The sequence below is a fragment of the Engystomops pustulosus genome, chromosome 7 (assembly GCF_040894005.1).
Source record: "Engystomops pustulosus chromosome 7, aEngPut4.maternal, whole genome shotgun sequence".
Lineage (NCBI taxonomy): Eukaryota > Metazoa > Chordata > Amphibia > Anura > Leptodactylidae > Engystomops > Engystomops pustulosus.
In genome coordinates, this window is record NC_092417.1 from 66,077,492 (window position 1) to 66,092,837 (window position 15,346).

Here is a 15,346-nt window from a genome sequence, read left to right on the forward strand (position 1 = left end):
TAGGAAGACGCTCCTACTGAGAAGGATTTGTGCTGTTTAAAGCAATTTGTTAAATAAGATCAGGTTTTACAGTGGCACTTAGAATGCATTTTACTGGTGGGCCTAGGTCCCTTGGCCCCATTCCAATTCTAAGTATGCATTCCAGTGGTGGCTAGCCTGTGAAGTTTTAATGCTACATGATGTCATGACAGCTGATCAGGTCCTCTATGTAAGATTGTGAGAGACTAAAAGATTGGAAGTGGGAATTTTCCCAGAAAATCTTAAGGCTTAAGTCCAGTTCAAAATTGAGCCATTAGATTGCCTGAGAGATTTTCATTACTTTCTCTGTTTTAGGAGAGCCTGACAGAAACTAAAAAAATCATTTCACCTTCCGTTTCTTTCAATTGGGACTTTAATTGGCCTTCCATTACCTTCTTTTGTGAAAAAAAGGACATGAGCTGCTCCACTATTTTTTGTTTCTATTAATGAAGTAATGTATAATGGAACCTACCAAAAGCTATGGACAATGATATAGATATTTAGCATTCAGCATTATTACTCATGTTAATATATAGTGGACTCTATTCCCGATCCTCATTTCGTGACCACAGTATAGAGAGCTGGTTAGAGGTTCTGTCCCTCTGGAGGACGTGTCCAGTTCTACATCATGTAGACAGTCCTATAATGGGAACTGGAAATGTGTAATTCTTCATTTACTGTCTAGAAAAGCTGAACATTTACTGCTAGGACAAAAGTCTGGAGGTAGATTTTCTCTTCAATTCTTGCTGCAGGTCCCTTGATGAGTTGTTATGTCTCTGCCGTTGACCCCTCTAATTATACTTAATTGGATATTTCCTACTGTTCCGAATCTCAATACCGAGAGAATGACTATGCTGAATTTTGCAATCCCTTTTACATTTTTTAAACATATATATGAACAAAACTTGACAGGGCAAGTATTGAAAACCTTTCTGCGCAAAACAATGTCTCACTGTATTGTGTCACAACGCGACATCACAGACCAATAAATTGTGGGTTAGAAACTTAGATAGAAATTAACATGAGTGAAGTGTGAAAGCCTGGCCCGCAGAGAAGCTGCATGAGTCAATTAAGTCATTATTCATAATGGGGTACAATTATATTGGGAGGCGTCCACTACAAATACTTGCAAGAAAATAATGTTACATTCACAGGAATTGGAATATATTTTAATGATAAAGACACATTGTGCAGTAGTTTTTAGAGAAAATATTACAGATTTTTTTAATGAAGCATTTGTCGAAAAGTAAAGCAAAAGTCAGAATAGAATTAATATACACGTAATCTATAAATAATAAAAAAAAAACTTTAAAAGCTTGATATTTTACATTTGGACTTTTTCTAGCGGGAACCACAAAATTTAAAATGATTGTCCTTTGTCAAGGAAAAGTCTAAAAAAAAATCTCAAGTCTAAAAAAACCTTATTTCTCAAAGAATCTGTAGAAAGATTGAAATCCCATTTATTGACATATATTCCTTGCAGTTCCCGAAAGTCTGCAGTAGGGCATGTTAGAGGAAATCTACCATCAAAATCCATCATGATAAACCAAGGACACTTACTCATATATCCTGGCAACGTGACAGTGGTAACCTTCTTATATTTGTTATCCATGGCCTCCTTCTAAAATCAACTTTTAAAATTATGCTAATAAGTCAGAACAGTTATGTTGTTACCAGGTATTACAGATTCACAGTCTATTACACTGTGCAGGAACACTCCCCCCATCCTCATCTTGTGCTGAAACATCCTCTGCTTCTATGAGTTTACAGCAATCAGAGGGAGGGAGGAAGTGTTTGGAAAGCATGGAAAGATGAGACAGTGGAACAGGCTGTGAATCTATATTAATGCCCCCAGAGCCCATCTGGCGCATTATAATAATTTTGAAAGTTGATTTTAGAAGGAAAGAGGTCATGGATGACACATATAAGAAGATCTATGAATCTATAAGTAAGGGGCCCTGGTTTATCATGCTTGAAATTGATGGTAGATTAACTTTAAGGATGTCACTATTTATACAGCGAGCACAAAGGAGTTTTCACCACTCTGTATACTAATTCCTTTTCTACTGATTAGGGAAAAAGGAGAGCAAGGGGAAGATTATGAAAACAGGACCCAGAATTGTGACAGGGTAGTTATTTTATACAGAGTATACTACCCCTTTATTCACTAAAACTTCACTTTTATTATTCATAATTAAATTTAATCAGGTGCTCAGATACCATAGAAAAAAACTATAAAACTATATATCAGTTAGAGAGTAGAGGTAGTAGGCCAAGCGTAGGTGTCGGTGATTCAGTGATTCTGTCACTTAGTAACAGTAGTAATGTGTGTGGATAGATCCATCGATTCTAATGATTCTAACTTCGGTTAGAATTTCAGGAAAAATTCGATTTGTCACGAAGTCGAAGTTTATGCTGATTCGTGGGAACGAAGTTGTTTTTTTTCCCCTCATGTTTCTGCTAAATGGGCACAAGAACAACGTGTTACATGGGGCAGAGAAGGAGAAAGGAACACCCCCGATGACATCTGCAGACCTGTAAGCCAATCAGCGACCGGCAGGCTTATGTGATGTCACACAGCCCTATAAAACCAGTCATTTTCTATCTCAGCACTTCACACTTCATGTTGTAGCGTCCAGCTGCTGCTATTGTACTGTGCGATTCTTGCTGCAATCCCTCGCTGTTCTCTAAGGGGGATCTGTATACCCCAAATAGCAGTTCTATTTAGTGACAAAATCAAATAGGAAGAAATCTGTTTGACTTTCATGCAGTAGTGAGCTGTCAGTTGTGGGGTATCTGTATAACGCACATTGCCATACCTTTTTGGGGGCTCTAGTTTAAAGCCAGATTTACGTGTGAAATCCACATAGTTTATACAGTGATTTTCGCTGAAATTACACTGTCAGTTGTGGGTTATCTGTATAACGCACATTGCAATACCTTTTGGGGGCTCTAGTTTACAGCCAGATTTACGTTTCAAATCCACGTAGTTTATACAGTGATTTTCACTGATATTACACTGTCAGTTGTGGGGTATCTATATAACGCACATTGCAATACCTTTTGGGGGCTCTAGTTTACAGCCAGATTTACGTGTGAAATCCACATAGTTTATACAGTGATTTTCGCTGAAATTACACTGTCACAACACTGTCACAAGCATGGCACAACGTTCTACAACACCCTACAAGCTCTCTGCAGCCAGGAAATGCCTGTTTTTTAATTTTGAAAAATTTGGTGAATCGGGATGAAACTAATTTTAACAAATTTGCCCATCTCTAATCACAACCAATATCATGCCCTCATTTCCCTACATGCTAAGCTCAGGGAAAGGAGGGAGGGTAAGGAAATATTAGGAGAAACTCCTTGCGGGGTGAACACCTCTTTTCCTGTACTATATCCAAACTATACTAAAAATTAAACAACTCCAACATGTTTCACCATTACCTCAGGGGTATCAGCTATAAGTTTTTTCTATGGAATTAGAGCACCTGATTTTATTATACTGTGAATAATAAAAGTGAAGATTTAGTGAATAAAGGTGTAGTACAGCCCTTTGGGCATTTTTTGGTCCATATGCATGTAACACAGGTACAACCTCCTGATCAGTTCTCTGTTCAATGATATTGAAGTCACAGCCTACAGTAGTAGATGGAGTCCTATAGGTTCAACCACTGTAAATTAGACACATTGGGTGTTTTTTATCATGTGCCTGTGCTCATGCACCAGCAGATGTTAATGTCCGTAACACGAGAAAAAAGATGTGTCAATAGGGCAACAAATAAATGAAAAATGACTTTATTAAAGAAACAATTGAACAAACCTGACACAAAGTACATGGACATATAAAATCACTTAAAAATAGTATACCAGTACAAATGACAACCATGGTACTGGTGTACTATTTTTAAGTGATTTTATATGTCCATGTACTTTGTGTCAGGTTTGTTCAATTGTTTCTTTATTAAAGTAATTTTTCATTTATTTGTTGCCCTATTAACACATCTTTTTCTCGTGTTACGGACATTCATAGTTAGTGTGTTGGCATTTTACACTGGTTGTGCACCATTTGTGCATTTATATGTCACGGCCCCTCCGGAACAGTCCAATGCATGAAAAATCTAAGGTCTGTTGATGTATCCGGTAGCCAGATGCTAAGGGTTTATTTCTATACTTTTACTTTTGAACCTGTGTGCAGGAATGGTTGGCCAGGCATTTGGGGAGTATTCCTGGGCTTCTATGCCAGCTTTGTAACGTAGAAACCCTAATAAATAAACCCCTTTACATTAAGCTCCTCACTACAGGTGGCATCTTAAAAGAGTTGTCCACTTTCAGCAAACAATTGATATGGTTTGTGTAAGGAAAAGTTCTACAACCTTCCAATATACTTTCTCTCTCAATTCCTTGCAGTTTTCTAGATCACTGCTTTCTCTCATCCTATAGAAAGCTTCTATGTTTATTTCCAGTCAATGGAAATCTGACCATGGTCACACAGGTGCATGGCTTATTAGTATCACAGAGAGTAATCACAGCTGTGTGACATAACGAGCCGTGCACCTGTGTGACCATGGACAGATTTCCATTGACTGGAAATAAACATAGAAGCTTTCCATAGCAGGAAAGCAAGCAGAGATCTAGAAAATAGTGAGGTATTTATATAGAAAGTATACTGGAAAATTGTAGAACTTTTCCTTACACAAACCATATCAATTATTTGCTGAAAGTGGACAACCCCTTTATGCCAGATGGTAAGTTGTGGTCCTGTAGCACATTATTTGTTACATGCTCTATACTGATTGTCTACAGAATGTGTATTGAACTTTATTGAACCACAACCGTCTACATAAATGTAGTAAATGAAATCTGGTGGTGCTGGTATACAATATCTATGCATATACATGGCAAAATGATGGAGGTTCCTGGATTTTATTCTGTGTAGGAATCAGCCTATAAACCAACCCTTTCACCTGTAAAAATGATTTATTATTTCTCTTTGTTCGTTCTTGAGACTTCTTCTTTGTTTCCTGTGCTGTTCATGCTTTATCACCGAGCATAAATTTTATTTTGTTCTCACAGCCTATCAAGGAATATAACAGCACAGATCCTCCAATAGCTACTCCATTATGCTGGGTGCCGTGTCTCAACACCTACATTTACAGGTAGGTGTTTATACTTGGAATTGTAGCATCAGAATTTTTACATCCTTCACACTTGGTGCCAGATTCACAGTTCTTACTGTCAGGCTCACAAGCTATGAGTTAAGAAAGTTGAAATAGATGTGTCTTTGTATGAGATTGCTGTCACTTACAATAAGGCCAGTGTAAATTAAAATGTATTTTAATACCCATCTGAAATTACAGTATAGAGAACTGAAGGAAACTAAATTTTGTGAAAGCAGACACTTGCCGACTTTTTAAAATTACATTAAGGAGTTTATAGACATGGGTGCCTTTATGTAATTTTGATTCAAAGTGTAACATTTTATAGAAAATGCATAAAAAATTACTTTGATGGCAAAATATGTGCCTGAAACAGAAGTGAAACAGATGTTTCACATCTCCTAAAAGTAATAGATGAACATGGGTAGCGTTCATAGATACCTCATAGTCATATATTCATATGAAATACTTAGCATAAAATCACTAAAACTGAAATAACCAAAAATCTGCTAAAGATAGAAATTAAAGGACAGTCACAACCTGTAAAATATAGTGATTAAACATTTTAAAAAGTAAAGGCACCACTAAAACATAAAAAATTTATTGATAGCAGACAACCAGACGATTCCATTTGTCTTGATCAACAGTTGACAGCCTGGAATACCATCATGCAACTTTGTGACAAACACAAATTATTCCAAATAAATGCATTGAAAATGCTATGAAAACATACATTTTTATATAAATCTCACATCAAAGCAGAGGTTTATGCACAATTAGGGATGAAAAAATAATGGGGCAGATTTACTTACCCGGTTCATTCGCGATCCAGCGGCGCGTTCTCTGCGCTGGATTCGGGTCCGGCCGGGATTCATTAAGGTAGTTAAGGTAGTCACAAGGTGGCGCTGCTGCGCTGAAAAGCATCGGAACGCACTGGAGTTCACCGAGCCGGGCTGAGTGAAGGTAAGTGCAAGCTCTGCGACAGATTTTTTGTTTTAAATGCGGCGGTTTTTCCGAATCCGTCGGGTTGTCATTCGGCCACGCCCCCGATTTCCGTCGCATGCATGCCAGCGCCGATGCGCCACAATCCGATCGTGTGCGATAAAATCCCGGGGCAATTCAGGGGAAATCGGCACAAATCGGAAATATTTGGGTAACACGTCGGGAAAACGCGAATCGGGCCCTTAGTAAATGACCCCCAATATGTCAAAGTGAGCAGATTTACATATACCGCTACAGACATCAACAAGAATTCCAAAAATAACTACTACAAAACTGTTTGGACAAATCCACACTACAGGCAGTCCCCAGGTTACGTACAAGATAGGGTCCGGAGGTTTGTTCTTAAGTTGAATTTGTATGTAAGTCGAAACTAGAGAGGATCAAATAAAGAACATTTCGTATTTTTACACCACAACTGTTTCCTGAAGCTCTGGTCTTTCTTCAAATTTGCCGTTGCCCTGAGTCTGTGGGGGATTTCCATGTGTCCGTGCGCTGGAAGCAGACCATACGACTGGTGAGCTGGATTTCTTTTGTTTTCTCAATGTGCTTTTGCTAAGTCGAAACTGTATATTTTATCATTGTAGATCCAGACAAAAAGAATTTTGGCCCCAGTGACAATTGGAGTTTAAACATTTTTTGCTGTAATGGGACCAAGGATTATCAATAAAGCTTCATTATAGACACCTTACAGCTGATTATTGCAATCTGGGAACTATATTAAAGCATTCAGAAAGCTTCACCAGAGGTCAGAGGGGTCTGTCTGTAACTATGGGTTGTCTGTAAGTCGGGTATCCTTAAGTAGGGGACTGCCTGTACTTATATATAATATACGTTCCTAAAAATAGTAAGGTGTGAGGAGATCATACATACCCCATATGTTTATATTCACCAAAATATGCAGCAAAGGGAAAGTTAAATCCACCAGGGATGCCAAACTATTTTTGCAGAAAATTTGCAGCTTCAAGCAAATATATTATTGGTCACTCCCTTACACATCGATATCCCAAATATAAAACTATATTTCCATAAATCAAACTGGTGAGATAACAAAAGTCACTTTTAGATGTGATCTATTATACTAGCAGAGCAATGAGGGAACCTTCAACGGTTCATAAGAATTTGAGGAGGGTGTGAAGTAAAAACTTTATTCAGGAATATACGTGTTTTTCATGTTACATATTACTTTTTGGACAAGTTCTGGGTTATGGTGTTTATATATGTAGTCACATTAGGAAAAGTCGATCAAATGTTCATCCTCTCACTCAATGTATGTAAAGAAATTATCACAAAATTTGCGCCAGTTCTCTGTCGGACTTTGCACATTCTTTCTAGTGTAAACTGCTTGTACATGTATTTAAAAAGTGTCTGCACCACAAATGTGTCACACCCGGCCCTTTTGTGGCGCAGCTGCACTAGGCATTATGCAACACAAATTAGGGGGCATTCTGGTGCTCAGTCGGACTGCGAACCACATTTAACATGCAAAGTCCAACAGAAGTGTGTTGCACGCCCCATGTTAGATGGTATACCTAAAAAAATTGGTACACTCTATCGGGGCTGTGCAGGGAGTGCAAAATTCATAAAGAACATGCACCAGAAATCCTGAATCTGGGGCCATCTGCACACTACACAGGCAAACTGCAGTTAGTGCAGTTTGCACTGCTGTTAGTAAATGTGCCCCAATGTGTGCAAATGTGAACTCAGATTGTTCTGGGTAGGAGAGATTTACTAATATTACGTTTTATCAAAATTTAGCAAAAAAGATAAATTCAATATTTACTTTATCTGTGAGAAGCTGCTTTGTGCACCCTCCTCCAAGCTTCTCCCTTCAGCCTGCTGACTAAGAAGCTGGAAGGGAGGCACACTCCAGAGGGCTATAGCTTTGGATCCCTGGCACCAAGAATGATTTTCCTATGGAAGAGGAGAATCGCCTCTTTCATATGAATCTAGGATTTTGTTTCCAGATACCATGGTACTAGAGATATTAACTGTTATAGTACAGTTGGAATTAATTTTTATATATAAAAATCACACCTAAAGTTGTCACTTTAAATGTTAATATCTTTGGATCCCTGGCACGTAGAAACATATACTAATACTTGATTCATATGAAAAAGGAGATTCTCTTCCTTCACAAAAAAACCCTAAGTTGTGGCTCCTAGAATCGAGGACGTATTTAATGTGACCTTGGCCATAGAGGTTCCAGCCAGTGAGGACATATGCGTTCCGGGCAGGGAAAAGGTAAAACTATCAGACCCCTCATGTAAATATCTTTTCTAGAATTCCCTCTTATATGTAAAATCTCTCCATTTATAAAAATCCTCCTCCAGATTCATGTGAAAATGAGCATAGAGGAGTCATAGTTTGTATAAGATGAGTCAAGTTTAGAGACTGCAGAAGGAGTATCACTGCAGATGCGCGAATCTTCATTTCTATGGTTCCTAGAAACATTAGTCTCATATTAAAGATAAGAATCTCATCAAGCTTGTGGTTTTCTGAGCTACAGAATCATGAAATTAAAAAGTGTCTGGAATTGTATTTGACTACATGAAAAGACATGATACAAATTACAGCTATTAAAGTGCATGTTATTGTGTGTACCCATTTGGGCACATTTAATAAGGTCCTTGCGCCAGTTTAATGGCGGACTTTGCACATTCTTTCATGTGCAAACTGCTTGCACATGTATTTAAGAAGGGTCCATGACCACTTCATGTGACACAAATTTTGTCTCTGAAGAGGGCATTCTAATGCACTGTAAGACCGTGTGCCACATTTATCATACAGAGTCTGGCAGAAGTGTGTTGCACGCCCTATATTAAAGGGGCACCAAAAAAAGTTGGTGAACTCTGTTGCAGAAGTGCAAAAGGTGCCAGATTCATGAAGAATGTGTGCCACAAATCATGAATCTAGCGCCCTCTGCACACTACACAGGTAAACTGCATTTAGTGACCCACAGTGACTTTTCTACCAAGATTCAGTTTATAATTAGTGATGGACATGCATTTTATTACGATTATTACTACATGTGATTTTATGAAATCACCAGATTCTGGATTATTATGAGATTCTATAGTGACTCTTAATTACCATGAATGTTGAACCACTCACATTTTGGGCACATTACATGAGAAAGGTGCTGACTGCACCAAAACGTTGCCTGTTTGGGAATAAACTTTATCCCAACCATTTAGATTTGGAGTGCTGCTTCATTTTTATTTGGGAGGGATTTTATATATATATGTTGAAATAATTTGTCCCCTGGCCAATCATAGCCATGGCTAGTTGCTAGGGACGTCAATTGTCTGGGTCAGGTGGCTGAACACGGGTCCACTCATCTCTACGCCTCACCATTTCTGTTTTCTTTTATATTTCAAAATTTTGAACTATTAACTATAGAAAACTTCTCACCATGGCAACACCATGCATTCATAGGCAACGCTCCCTTTACAGTCTGTCTACATTTCACTCAGAATTTTTAATTGTAGCCAATTATTATAAATCTGTAATGAATAATTACCATCAAACAGATTTCAGAATGTCCTAGTAGTAAAGTAACTAATGTACAAGCTGGTGATATCTGACAAATCAAAAATTCTTCTTATTATTTTTAATTATTAATCATTATAAATGTATTAATTTATAAAATAATAACATCACTATTATTATTTCTATGTGCATTTTTTTTATCTGTACCGGGATTAGGCCCATTAATCTGGCTGATACATGAACCTAGTTTGTTGGATCACACCTGCCCATATGACACCTGCCCCGGCAGAGCCAGACAGTTTTCCATGGTTTTTCATTTCATGAGAATGCAATGGAAGCACTTCTGGCCTGGCCTCATGTTAGCCTTAGACTAGACAGTCGGTTATGATGCGGCTTAGATGCAGTTGAGATGCAGACAACGACAGACAACACATTTTGATGATAATTCTTTATTTATAGTATATGGAACTGTCACTGTATAAAAAGTTTGCTAGGAATTCAAGGCATAATGGGGCTCATTTACTAAGGGTCAGACTGCTGCACTTTCGTCTGGTTTCCCGAATATATTTCCGTTTTGCGCCGAATTGCCCCTGGGATTTTGGCGCACGTGATCATATTTTGGCGCATCGGCGCCGGCTTGCACGCGACAGAAATGGGGGGGGAGTAGCCATCGGACAACCCGACTGATTCGGAAAACCGGGGAATTTAAAAAAGGATTTGTGTTGCAAGATCAAGCACTCACATGCACCGGGAAGAAGAAGGTGAACTCCAGCGGACCTTGGCGCAGAAGCGACACATGCAGGAACTCGGGCGCACGATCTTAGTGGATCGTGACGGACCCGAATCCTCGTCCGACAACGCACCGGGGGATCACGACGGGACCGGGTAAGTAAATCTGTCATCATGATAAACTAGGGACACTTACTCATAGATCCAGAGTTCGTTACTGGGGTATATTTCTCATATTTGTTATCCTTCTAAAATCAACTTTTACAATTATAATAATGAACCTGAAGGGATCCAGGGAGTGTTACCAGAGCCCCTCCTTACCCTGCTTCACATGACGCTGTCTCACCCCGCTTCCTCATCACTTCTTTCTCCCTCTGCCTGATGTAATCTCACCGTAGAAAAGGAAGTTTCAGCACACATTGTCAGGAGGAAAGTTCTCCTGCATCTGAATCTGCAGCATGGAGGGGTTATGGAAGCCCTTCTGGCCCATTTTCCAAGAAGGAGGCCATGATAATAAATATAAGAAGATGACCACAGTCACAGTCCCTGGATCTATGATCTATGGATCTATGAATTACTGTCCCTGGTTATCATGTTTGATTTCCCTGATAAATTTCCTTTAGTAATTTCTTAGTTGTGATAATGTTTTTTAACCCAGAAAATTCCTTTAAGTTACTGTATGCCATTGAGGATGATCTTAGGAATACTTAGATTGAATGTATTTGGGTGCGGCTAATAGATTTTGAATACTGATACACTGCTTGGAACCAATCTGCACTTACTACAGAACCAGTGTAATAGGAAATAGACAGAAAAATATCCAATTATATTAATGTCTGTTCTAAATGAAAAATCATAAGAAAATTTGCTTCTTATAGCGACACAATTATTGATGTTGCCAGTGAGTGGGTCATTTTTTTCTTGAGATTATTACAGTCAGTCTTATCTTTCTTCTCCAACACGTCTTTGATAGGCAATGCTGATTTATGACTCCAGGCAGAAAAGGACGGTTACTATGCTAGAATGCTAAGCAGGCTGCTACTACTGCCGAGCATCAAAATGGTATCCCACCTAACCTACCCTGATCACCAGAAAGCGCCAACGCTATTAATCCAAGCAGTTTACAAATAATGAATTTATAGAAAATGGCGCCCATTGGAATTCCCGCCACATACATAGAAGCTTTTTAATAAAGTGTTTAACGTGTAGCAGTGAGCACATGAAATCATTGTAACAGCTTTATTAGGTCTCTTTGGAATCACTGCCTGCGGACACGCATTACTCTGCTTCCTGTTGTAACATGATAGTATTTATGCCGGTTATTATCTGTGCCGGTACCACATCTTAGATGCATCTGGGCAATTATATAGAAAATAAATGGCAATGTGAGCGTCCTTCCCTTTATTTTATGTTGTAGATCAATGTTTTTACAGTTCTGACGCATCTAAAAGACACTGGTGAAATAAGTTTGGATTAAAAAAAAATTCTGTTCATAAATAACATCCAATAGTCCCTAAAAAACATTATTCAGAGAGTGCCCAGAATGTCAGAAACCTATAAAAGTGACAAATATGCTTCATATTTAACCATTTAATGAGAATGACAAATTAACCATCGCAATCCAGATTTCCCATATCGCACTGCAACAGGGAGAATATTAGCTCAGCCATCAATAACTCGCTTTCTCCGGCTTGTAACAACCCTAGCAAATTACAGTGCTGCAATTTAATAAGATATACTTTACCTCGCTCAAGAGTCAACGAGAATCCTTTGAGACCCATTTGTCATATAGCCAATGTAATGCAGCCTCAGCACCGAGGACATGTATATATAGATGACGCTGAATCTATCCTCGCTGCCATTTATCAAAATCAAACCTCAAGATCTCTGATTATTCACATTTACATAGTGTTCTCTTAGGCTCGGGTTCACATGATATATTTGCATTGTGTTTGAAAACAATTTACAACTGAATTGTGACAGCTCACATACCTTCCAGGACTACATACTGGACGGCTACAGAAGTCTTACATAGTCCTGGAATTTGCTGGTCCCAGTGGATAGCATAGGTTTTATAAAATTATGAGGAAATAGTGTTATCACACAAGCAGACAGATGTGGAGCCAGCACCAGGCATACCCAGACAAGGGTATATAATAGAACCATGAGATAGCTGTATATAATATGATCATTCCCTCATGCCTGTATGTATTATAACCTATGGAGGGCTTTACTGTATATAGTATAACCTACAGTATGAGGGGATTGTATATAATATAACCTTGTGGGGCTGAATATAATATAAGCATGAGGGATCTATGTATGATATAACCATGTAGGGCTTTATATAATGAATCAATGGGGGCTGTATATAATATTGCCATGAGGGTTCTGTGTATAATATAACCATGTGGTGCTGAATATAATATAAGCATGAGGGATCTATGTATGATATAACCATGTAGGGTTGTATATAATGAATCCATGGGGGCTGTATATAATATTGCCATGAGGGGTCTGTGTAAGATATAACCATGGGGGGTTGTATTTAATATAACTATGAGGGACTGTATATAAAATAACCATGACGAGGCTGTTTGGGATCATAAACTAGCAATATTTTAGGGAACAGGGGACTGTTTTAGTTTCTGTATTTTTAATTTCACTACTGCAAAAGGGGCCCACTGAGGTTCTGTTGCCCAGGGTCTACTGAAACCTGGAGCTGACCCTTTATGCAGCTGTGTCACTTCACTGTAGTACATTGTCTAATCAGTGCTGATTCAATATTAAAGGGTACCTGTCATCAGAAATTGGTGTAATAAACCACTAGCAGTATATTGTAAAGCAGCAATTAAACATCTTATAGTTTCTTTTATGACCCAGTATGACGTTATCACTCATTTAGATGTATAAAGTCAGGGAGGAGAGGAGTTTAACATTGAAGTCAAGCTCTCCCTGCCTCTGAACACCTCCTCCCAGGTGATTTGACATTATGCGCCATAATTTAGAAGATCTGATCAATGCTGGCCATGAGCTTTCAATTACAGTCAAGGGGGCATTTCAAGGCAGGGAAGCTTGACTTCAGTGTTAAACTCTCCTCCTCCTTGACTTCATAAAACCAATTTACTTCTCACTTCAAAGTTGATTTTCTGGATGACGCCACCACATACTGCTAGTGGTTTATTAGGCCAATTTCTGATGACAGGTCATGACAGGTCCCTTTAATGCACATTTTAGACAAGGGAAAAGTTTAAACCCAACTGTCAATTTAATCAGAAATTTGCAAAAAGCAAACAGAGAAGTGTCACTACAAACAGATCAGAGATGTACAAACCAGATTTTCTGCGCTGAAGCTTCACAGAATATTTTGTAAAATTTAATTCAGGTCAGAATCCATTCACTCCAAACAAATGTTTCGATAAATTTCCTGTATATTAGTATATAGCAGCCAGGGGAATTTTTTGTGTTCTTTTTAGTAAAAAAAATTAAGACTGTCTTGTTTTTTTTTGAGTATTTTGAATTCTTTCATTTTCAGTCCTCATTAAAATGCTAATAGCAGAAGCATAATCAACATAGTGCAAGTGGGCAATCACAAAAACAAGAAAACAGAAAAACAATCTAAATTTCAATGAACATTTTAACATAAACTTTTTGTTATTATGGTGTACAGTGTACAAGATTCTCTAGCAGCGAATAATGAAAAAAATCTGATTTTATATGGTGTCTAATCTACCATTAGATTCAATCATCTCTAGTAGAGATCTAAAAGAAATTCTCATTACTTCTCATTTTAATGCTGTTTTTGATCCTATCACTTCCTAGACTGGTCAGTATAAGAATCCATAGTGTGGGCGGGGACTCTCTAAATAGACACTTCATGATTCCTCTGTGCTATGAGATGCTGCATGCTTACAATGTGCTTATATTATCAGGTTACAGGGTTTATCTACACTTTTATTTAGCTTCTGAACATTCTACTAGTATCTGACACATAAAGAAGATAGATAAGACACATTAGAGATGAGAGGTGATGAGATTCATGAGATGGATAAAAAACACATTGAAACTCTTTGCTCTGCTCCCTCAGCTAATTAATAAAAATACAAAGGCAGCTCTGCTATAAAGACCTTATCTGTCTGTAGCCTGTAGAAAATATGCTAAGTTTTCCAAGAAGGGATAAAGAAAACCATGCCCTTTTTTTACCTTGTAAGGCAGCTCCTTTGACAATAAAGCATGACCTACAAGACATGATGCCGGATTAAAACCAAACCAGTATATCTATTCCAAAAGAACAGACTCCCAACTGTAGGGATCTGCGTAGGGATCTGGTTTGGCTGAGTGATAGGCTTGTGACTAGGGTCGGGAAGAAAGAGTTCTCCTTATGGTGACTGCCAATTAAGCCCACCATGTAGGCATGTGGAGTCTTATAGACATGGATGCTCCACTAGGGGGATTCTGGGAAAATAAACAAAGGGAGGGGCAGGAGGCGGAGAACAGTGCAGTGTGCAGACAAAATAAGTTATTCATGAGAAAAATCAGACCATAGTCAGAAGATTTACATTGGTATCCAGGGACACCAAAATTGTAAACACCAGGATTGTTTGTGAAATTCTGTAATTTTGTTAATAAAATTGAATTAGAGAATGTGTTATTTTGTTATCCTGAGTATAATTAAGAATGTTGTCTTTGTGGGAATACCCCTTCAAGCTGAGAGGGAATGTGGACTAAACTTAGGAATGGTTGGATAAGAATTCTGTTTATATAAAATGTTGCCATCTATAATAGAAATCTTTCTCAATAAGACTAGGCAATTGTATTAATAGCAGTGCATCAGTAGATAATTGCTTAGAATGCAACTCCATGAAATGATACAGGATCTGTAAGTAGCTGTTATAATTCACGGCGCTAGGAAATCACTGATGCTCTTATTTATTTCCCTATTTTATTAA

The 15,346-nt window shown here is 38.2% G+C and overlaps 1 protein-coding gene and 1 long non-coding RNA gene across 3 annotated transcripts in view; one reads left to right on the top strand and one right to left on the bottom strand.

Moving 5' to 3' along the window:
• LOC140069943 (uncharacterized) overlaps positions 1-15,346 on the top strand; it is a 103,825-nt gene that overhangs the window by 78,006 nt on the left and 10,473 nt on the right. The window contains exon 2 of the long non-coding RNA XR_011848878.1: positions 5,095-5,177. This is a non-coding gene — a long non-coding RNA (uncharacterized lncRNA). The remainder of the gene's footprint in view (positions 1-5,094; positions 5,178-15,346) is intronic.
• Positions 1-15,346, bottom strand: part of LRFN5 (leucine rich repeat and fibronectin type III domain containing 5) — a 183,669-nt gene that overhangs the window by 13,854 nt on the left and 154,469 nt on the right. The gene's annotated exons all lie outside the window — the stretch shown is intronic.